Consider the following 8,961-nt stretch of genomic DNA (forward strand, 5'->3'; position numbering starts at 1 on the left):
CCCAACTATTTTGCAATTTATATGGCACAGCTGTCAGTTTTTTGGTCCTTAAATGAAATTGGTATATGTTTTTATTTATCACACTTTTCTTTAACCCATTTATGTTCTTTAATATAGGGCCGACATACAAGTTCCTTACTTTTTTCCCTTCTACTCGCCTCTTCCATTTTTGTGGTAATGCTGCAATTAATTGGTTGTAATTTTGGGTAGAGCTGACATTTCCATATGTCTGTGTAAGCTGCATGTGTGACACAACTCCACCAGTCCTATTTATGATATCATTCACAAAAATGATACCTTTTAAAAAAATGTCTTTGATAAATACCGTTTTTTTTTATCAATTACTATATTTGAATTTAACCACAATATTTGTTGTACTATTTGTTCCGTCCTTTCAGGTGGATTAAACTGAAATTGCAACCAACTTTCTAAGGCTTGTTTAAAAAATAAAGATATTTTGGAGATTATTTCCTTTTCAAACAACCGAAAGTGAGCAGGTGTAATCTGAATAAAGGGAAAAAGGCCCTTCTTGAACATAGGATGAGACATTCGTACCAATTTACTAGAGAACCAGTTTGGATTTAAGTATAACTTTTGTATGACTGATGCCTTTAGTGAGAGGTCTAATGCTTTAATATTTAATAATTTCTGCCCTCCGAATTCATATTCGTTATATAAATAGGCCCTTTTAATTTTATCTGGCTTGCCGTTCGAAAATAAAATTGAATATTTTTTGTTCATATAATTTAAAAAGCAGGTCACTAGGTGTAGGCAAAACCATAAGCAAATAGGTAAACTGTGCTATGACTTAGAGTTAATCAGGGTGATTTTTCCACAAATAGACAGGTATTTTCCTTTCCATGGTAGCAAGATCTTATCTATTTTTGCTAACTTTCTATAAAAATTATTGGAGTGAGATAATTTCTTTCTTTTGGGATTTGTATACCGAATATGTCCACATCTCCGTCAGACCATTTAATTGGTAAACTACATGGTAATGTAAAATGTGCATTTTTTTGTGATCCGATACGTAATATGGTACATTTATCATAATTTTGTTTTAATCCAGAGAGGACAGCAAAGGTATCTAGATCCTCTAAGAGGTTGTGGAGAGACTCTCGTTGTGGTTTTAAAAGAAAACATGAATCATCAACGTACAATGACACCTTAGTTTTTAAGCCACAGATTTCTAATCCCTTAATATTAATGTTTGATCTAATTTTAACAGCTAACATTTCGATGGCAATAATAAATAGATATGCCGATAGTGGACAACCTTGTTTTACTCCTCTAGATAGTTTAAAACTTTCTGAGATGTAGCCATTATTTACTATTTTACACCTAGGGTTACTATACATAACTTTAACCCATTTTATAAGCGATTCCCCAAAATTGAAATATTCTAGGCATTTATATATAAACTCCAGTCGTACTTTATCAAAAGCCTTTTCAAAATCAGCTATGAAAACCAGGCCTGGTTTCCCCGATATTTCATAGTGTTCTATTGTTTCCAGTACTTGTCTTATATTATCTCCAATGTATCGTCCATGTAAAAAACCTGTCTGATTAGGATGAATAATATCTGACAATACTTTTTTTATTCTATGCGCCAAGCATTTTGCTAGGATTTTTGCATCACAACACTGAAGTGTAAGAGGTCTCCAATTTTTTAAATGGACTGGATCTTTTTATATACCACTTGGGTCCTGTTTCAGTAATAATGATATCAGACCTTCTTGTTGCGTGTCTGATAATCTACCATGTATATAGGAGTGGTTAAAACAAGCTAATAATAGTCCTTTGAGTATATCAAAATAAGTTTTGTATACTTCCACTGGTATGCCATCCAGCCCTGGAGTTTTCAGGCCTTAAAGGCCCAAATTGCATCAAGCAGTTCCTCCTCTGTAATTTGGCCTTCACATGAGTCTTTCTGTACAGATGTTAATTTTACATTATTATTAGGAAAAAAATCCATACAATTAGTTTCAGTTAGTGGAGATGGGGGAGCCTGAAACGAAAACATATTCTTAAAGTACTTTACTTCCTCTTTCAAAATATAATTTGGTGAATCATGCGTGACTCCATCATTTGTAACAAGTTTTAATCAAAAAAATGTGGAAGCATTTCTATATTGAAGATTGAAAAAGAATTTGGTGCATTTTCCCCCATATTCCATCCAGTTCGCTTTATTTTTTATAATATATTACACTGGATCTTTCTTGAATAAGTTCCTCCATTTTTTTTTTTTTCCTCTAACTTATTCTGTGCCTCTATGGTACCGTTTTTATTGCTATCTAACTGTACTGTTAGTCCTTCAATTTCCTTTGTTAATATGGACTCTTTTGATCTAAATTGCTTTTGTTTTATAGATGAGTACTGAATTGCATTGCCTCTAAAGGCACACTTAAAAGTGTCCCATACAATACGAGGATCTGCTGTACCTATGTTATGTCTGAAAAAGTCAGTTACAAATTCTTCTGTCCTAGTTCTAAACAATTTATCATCTAGTAGGCTTTGATTAAATTTCCAATATCCTCGCCCACGTGGAAATTATGTAAGAGTAATATATATGCCAATTATGTGATGATCCGACCGCATTCTGTCCCCTATCAACACTTTTTAAACTTTTGGTGCCAGAGAGAATGGTATAAGAAAGTAGTCAAGACAACTAGCTTGATTAAGCCATGTATATCTCACTAGGTCAGGGTATTTAAGTCTCCATATATCCACTAATTCCAATATATCCATGACATTCATGATTTCCTTAAGTGCCTGAGGGTGATAGTTTGTAGTGTGATTTCCTTTCCGGTCCATAGAGGTATTTAAGACCGTATTAAAATCTCCCACTATAATAATATAGTCTAGTGTTGCTTGTAGAGTTGATAAATTCTTATACTGTATATATTTTCAAAGAAGTTTGGATCATCATTATTCGGACCGTATAGGTTAATAAGCCATATCTGTTTATTGTCCAATAACATATTTAAAATAATCCATCTACCTTGAGGATCTGTTTGGACAATTTGCACATTTGGATCAAAATTATTGTTAATTAAAACCATCACCCCTTTTGAATTTCTTTGCCCATGGGAGAAATATATTTCGCCCCCCCAGTTCTTTTTCCACAAAACTTCATCTAAAACTGTTGAATGGGTTTCCTGTAAACAATAGATATTATAATCCTTCTGTTTTAGCCAGGTAAATACTGATTGTCTTTTCTTATTATCTGCTAAGACATTACAATTGTAACTGGCTATACTTATTTCACCACTTACCATAATGAGACCACTTACCTTATTTCACCACTTACCATATATTTTTTATCAAAATATATGTTTGTAAACGTACCATTAAAAAGTAACATGATGATTGAGTGTCTATATAGCTGTACCATGATATTTGCATTTCTACTAAGTAAACCTCCAATTGGTCCCTACTATTCCACCCGCTAAAAGCCCTCCTCATCCCGAGTTGGGTTGTCATCCCAATGCCCGGCAGACCACCCTCGACCCCCTGAATCCCATATCCCTGAACCGACTGGGATCCATCCTTTGAAAAGAGCACACAGTGCCATTTACCGAATTGAAGTAGATCAACTGCCAAATGCATTTCCATCGCTCTCACCTCGATTTTTATTATATATAGCTGTGGATCATCCTCTATTGTCCCTAACATCTTTTACTCCTTCGCAACAGTTGTGGGATACACACATACACCCACACACACTCAACCCTTACCCCCACACAACCATAAGCTCACTTTCTCAACAATTGCACCATCCCAGAGCCCAACTCAAGATAAGTCATGATTTACAAATGCACTTGCAGTTGCAGCTGCATGAGAAGGCCTGCAAGACCGCGCAAAAAAATGGGCAAAAATTGGGAGATTTTATTTACCATTGTCACATCCTAGATGATGGAGGTCAAATGTACACCTTCTTCCTGAAACACCCACAATACGGTCACCCGTAATGACTATATTCCCAAGCATCTCCATGCAGTCCGACTTTGATTTTGTGCCACCAGGGTCACAATAATATACCCCCTCTCTGAATGTCCGAGTGTGACCCCCTCCCCATGGGTTACTGCAGCTAGTGTTGCCAGCACTGCCACTGCCTAGGTGGGGGCACCCCACCGGAATCCCCACCGGCTAGGTACAAGGTCGTCAAGGTTCTCATTAGCAGCTTTGAGAATTTCCTTGTATATTATGCTCTCCCTTTAGGGGGCTCAGAATCTTGAGGGGGCAGTGCTGCTCTTGGTCTTTGACCTCATTTTAGCTGCATACAGACTGCTTACAGCAGGCACATAAAACAGTTAGGGACTTCTCCTTAGTATCTGGGTCATTCAGGTGGGTGTCTAGGGTATAGGGCCATGGACCATACTATTAAAATAGGATAATAAATAAATAATTAGATATAATTTATTTTTAAAATGTAGTTCCCCATGATAGGACAATAAATAAATAAGACGTATAATTCATTTTAAAAGTATATCCATCATCTGAACAACATTGAAAACCCTCTCATACCCCGGCTCACAGCAATACATTGGCTCTGGGATATGCAACCATTTCATTACTCACTCAACTTTCCAAACATAACAAATAAAATAAACAATAAACACACACAACACCATCCACACATACTGTGCCTTCTGTTTACTTAGTTTTTATCTTCACTATGTTGAATTAGTGCTTGTGTGTTCAATTAGTTATATGTGAAGATATATAGAAAAGCTATATTTTTTATTGTATTGTTACAATCCATAACCGGGCTAGAATTGTGTTTATTTTCCTCAATTATGAGAACTTTCTAATTTTTTAAATAACCATGGAGTAGTCTTTGTGTCTCTGAACAACTGGTTATCAATATATAGTTTATCAACGACGAGAGCTACTCGTTTTGCTTTTAATCTATTTTCTTTGAAAATTGGATACAGAACTTTGCGCCGTTCTGCAATTTCCTTCGGAAACTGATCATTCATGCCAATTTTGGTCCCAGCAAGTCTTTTACCCAGGCTTTTAATCATTATTTTATCTTTAAATTAAAATTAGCAAATTTGGCAACGATTGGGCGTTCATACCTTTGGCCTCTCTGTCCGAAGCGGTATACACGTTCAAGTTGGATTTTGTCAATAACTTCGCGTGGAATCTGAAGCGCTGTAAGGAGGAACTCTCTAACTACAGATTCAGGAACTACAGATTCTCCTTCTTTCTCTTGGACACCTGTAAGTACCAGATTCTCTCTCATGGATCTAGTTTGTATGTCCAGTAAGGCTTCCCTCAGAACGGTGTTCTCCTTTTTAATTTCATTCATTTCGGTTTCAATCTTATTGACTGTCCCTTTTAGCTTGTGTGTTTCCTTCTCCAATGTCGCAGCTTTTTCATCACTCATCTCGAGGCTTGCCTTCAACTCTTTTATATCCTTACTAACTAATTCAAGTATACCCAGTTTGTCATTTATTGATTTTAACAGATCGGTTTCGACCTTTACCATTCCCGGTGGTGTCTGTGTCTGTAGAAGAGTCACGTTTTCGTTTTGAAATCAGTTCCCCTGTCTTACTCTCCGTCATGTTTGGGTGTTGCTTGTTTTCGTAATATTTGTCGATAAATGTCTCTAGTCTTAAAATGTGTTTTGTGTTATTATCCAGATTGAAGGTTATTACCCACCAGATTATGTAGTGGCTAATATTTAGTCTAACTTGCAGATATTGAATATTACGTTTTTATCTTGAGGTGCTCTACATAACTTTGTTCAGTCCGCCATCACCTTTACGTCCGCCACGTCCGCCACCAGGTTCGGCAATTTAGCTTTCTAACATCAGCTCGCTTGCACTGAGGTGGGAGGGGCGGCAATATTAGAGGTGAGTCCTTAAAAACAAATACAAAAGGGACAGTTTCCTACAGTGCAAATTGAAAGTTTCAAGACCAACGAAAAGCAGGTCTTAGCATAGCCGCGGAAGGATGTTTGGTGACGGGGGGGGGGGCAGATTTCGTTTTTTGGGCCCGCAGTCCTCTAATACAGGACTAGAATAAAAAAATAAAAAATAAAACGATTTTTCAGGGAGTGCTGGAGCACCCTCAGCATCCCTATGTCCCGCGGCTATGGGCTTTAGCAGTAACGCGGTTGCTAAAGGCATGGAATTTGAGAGCGGAAGTGCAACCTATCCAGCCGTGATGCACAGTGCTCATATGTTCATGGAACAAAAGAGGAGATGTGCTTTTTGTGCAGGTAACCCTCTTATTTAGAAATCCAAATTAATGTTTTTTCCCATTTAGTCTCATTTGATGAAAAAACAAGAATAGCCTCCCCTCCACGAACGTTAAAAAAATGAAAAACATTTAGTCATTTAGTAGATGCTCTTATCTAGAACGACTTGCAGGATGAATTAAGGTGCCTTGTTCAAGAGCACATCAGATTATTCACCTAGTTTGCTCAAGGATTCAAACCAGCAACCTTTCGGTTACAGGCCCAACATCTTAACCGCTAGGCTACCTGCTGCCTTTTGTCCTGTCCAATGCATTTTGCCAAGTAGCCTAGCGGTTAGAGCGTTGGGCCAGTAACCGAAAGGTTGCTGGATTGAATCCCCGAGCTGACAAGGTAAAAATCTGTCGTTCTGCCACTGAGCAAGGCAGTTAACCCACTGTTCCCCGGGCACCATGGATGTGGATTATGGCAGTCCCCCGCACCTCTCTTATTCAGTGGGGTTGGTGTCACGTTCTTTCAAAATCGAACCCAGATGCAGACCAGGACAAGGAGCGTAGGAAGAAGGTGAGTATTTATTTACAAGTGAATGTGAATGGGTAGATATATCCAGGTGGCGTAGCGGGCAGCGGTGGTGAGTTGATGGGAGTAAATAGGTGAATCCAATGGGGTAGCGGAATCCTCCGACGACCAGGCGGGAATGGGGTAAATGATCCGGGTGAGTAACTGAAGACAAAACAAACGGAGGTAAGTTTAAGGCAAGCAATACGTAAAAAACAACAAAACAAATTCTATCCAACTTGAGTCTGATACTATGGCACAACATACTGTTCATGGCTAACGATCCGGCAGGGAATGGATGTCAGGTCCGGGCTTATGAAGAGGAGAGATGATGATCAGGACCAGGTGTGCAGATAGCTGATGGGATACAGGTGCGGGTAATCAGAACTCCCAACTGTCTACATTGCCCGGCAACCAGACAGGGTGCGTTCCAGGACGCCGGAAAAAACACTCCAGGACAGAACACAGGCAAAAAAACGACTCAGGAAACGGGATTCGTGACAGTTGGGTTAAATGTGGAAGACACATTTCAGTTGAATGCATTCAGTTGTACAACTGACTAGCTATCCCCCTTTTGGAGTTGATGACATTGCAAAGACTGTCAATAACCTACAGAACTTGAGATTACCGCATACAGTATTAGGCCAAGGAGCATGTTGAATGGCCAAGGCCTCCTCACACATATCATTTATTTATTAATCAAAACCCAGCCCTTTCGGACCACCGCCAGCATTTGCGCTCATAATTCCTGCTGTAAAAATAGCAAAAATATTTCTTACACATCCCCGGACCCATAGCGCTACCGCCAACATTAAAATGTACCATTGCCTTAGGTTTGTTAAAATAGTCATGCAAAAGTAGTAGTAAACAAACAAACAGTGCATGGTCAGTGGTCAAAGGCCTTTTATCCCTTTCCTTAGTAGCCAAGCCTATCAATAATGGTTTTGAAATACATTTTAATCACCAAAGCTTTATTAAAATATAAAGTTTGGGAGCAGAAAAAGAGTGAACCAACATTTCCTTTTTATCTATGTATTGTACATTACTTTATCCAGCTCCCGATATTTAGGACGCGTGTAAAAAATCCTCCATACATGTGTCCATATGCCCATCATAAAACGAGAGATGAGATGATTCCCAGTGACCCTTGTATTTAGAAACGTTTAAGTTATTTTACTGTAACAGTTGCTTGTTTTTCGTTTCACTTGATGAAAAACCAAGCCCTTAGTAGAATACCCTCATCCTATTATAACAACGTCTGGTTTAACAGCAATGTGTCGTCGGGTGTCTTTTTTATGCTGGCCTTGCAGCCAAGTAGCCTATCCATAAAAGGTGTTTAAATGGTCCATTTGTGAGAGTGCCTTGAATGTAAAATATACTGCACATCCTGAAACATGTACATATGCCTACCTGTATACTTAATTTAGCTTTTTCAAGTATCCATCCTCATCTCCAAAGAGCGTCTGTCATCCGGTTACCAAAGACACACTCCTCCAAACGTATTTAAATTATTCAGTCCTATAATTCAGTATCAACTCTAGAACTAGGCTATATCTTGCTTATTGAGAACGTGAGTCAAATCAAAGTGTATTTGTCACGTGCGCCGTGACTATTCATATATGATGAACAGAGAGTAGCAGTAGCGTAAAAGAGGGGTTGGGGGGTGGTGGGTGGGACACAATGCAGATAGCCCGGTTAGCCAATGTGTGGGAGCAGTGGTTGGTCGGCCCAATTGAGGTAGTATGTACATGTGTGTATAGTTATAGTGACTATGCATATATGATAAAACAGAGCATAAAAAGAGCCGTGTAAAAAGAGGGGTGGTGGGGGGGAGGTGCTCACAATGCAAATAGTCCGGGTAGCAATTTGATTACCTGTTCAGGAGTCTTATGGCTTGGGGGTAAAAACTGTTGAGAAGCCTTTTTGTCCTAGACTTGGCACTCCGGTACCGCTTGCTATGCGGTAGTAGAGAGAACAGTCTATGACTGGGGTGGCTGGGGTCCTTGACAATTTTTAGGGCCTTCCTCTGACACCGCCTGGTGTAGAGGTCCTGGATGGCAGGCAGCTTAGCCCCAGTGATGTACTGGGCCGTATGCACTACCCTTTGTAATGCCTTGCGGTCAGAGGCCGAGTAATTGCCGTACCAGGCAGTGATGCAACCAGTCAGGATGCTCTCGATGTTGCAGCTGTAGAACCTT

At 39.0% G+C, this 8,961-nt stretch overlaps 1 long non-coding RNA gene across 1 annotated transcript; it reads right to left on the reverse strand.

The window, feature by feature from the left end:
- Positions 1 to 6,758: 6,758 nt before the first annotated feature.
- Positions 6,759 to 7,124, reverse strand: LOC139550904 (uncharacterized). The gene is made up of 2 exons (XR_011670151.1): positions 7,031 to 7,124; positions 6,759 to 6,928 (listed from the first exon to the last, which is right to left on the reverse strand). It is a non-coding gene; the product is annotated as an uncharacterized lncRNA (long non-coding RNA).
- Positions 7,125 to 8,961: the final 1,837 nt, after the last annotated feature.

Source organism: Salvelinus alpinus, chromosome 2 (assembly GCF_045679555.1).
Source record: "Salvelinus alpinus chromosome 2, SLU_Salpinus.1, whole genome shotgun sequence".
In the NCBI taxonomy this organism is placed as follows: domain Eukaryota; kingdom Metazoa; phylum Chordata; class Actinopteri; order Salmoniformes; family Salmonidae; genus Salvelinus; species Salvelinus alpinus.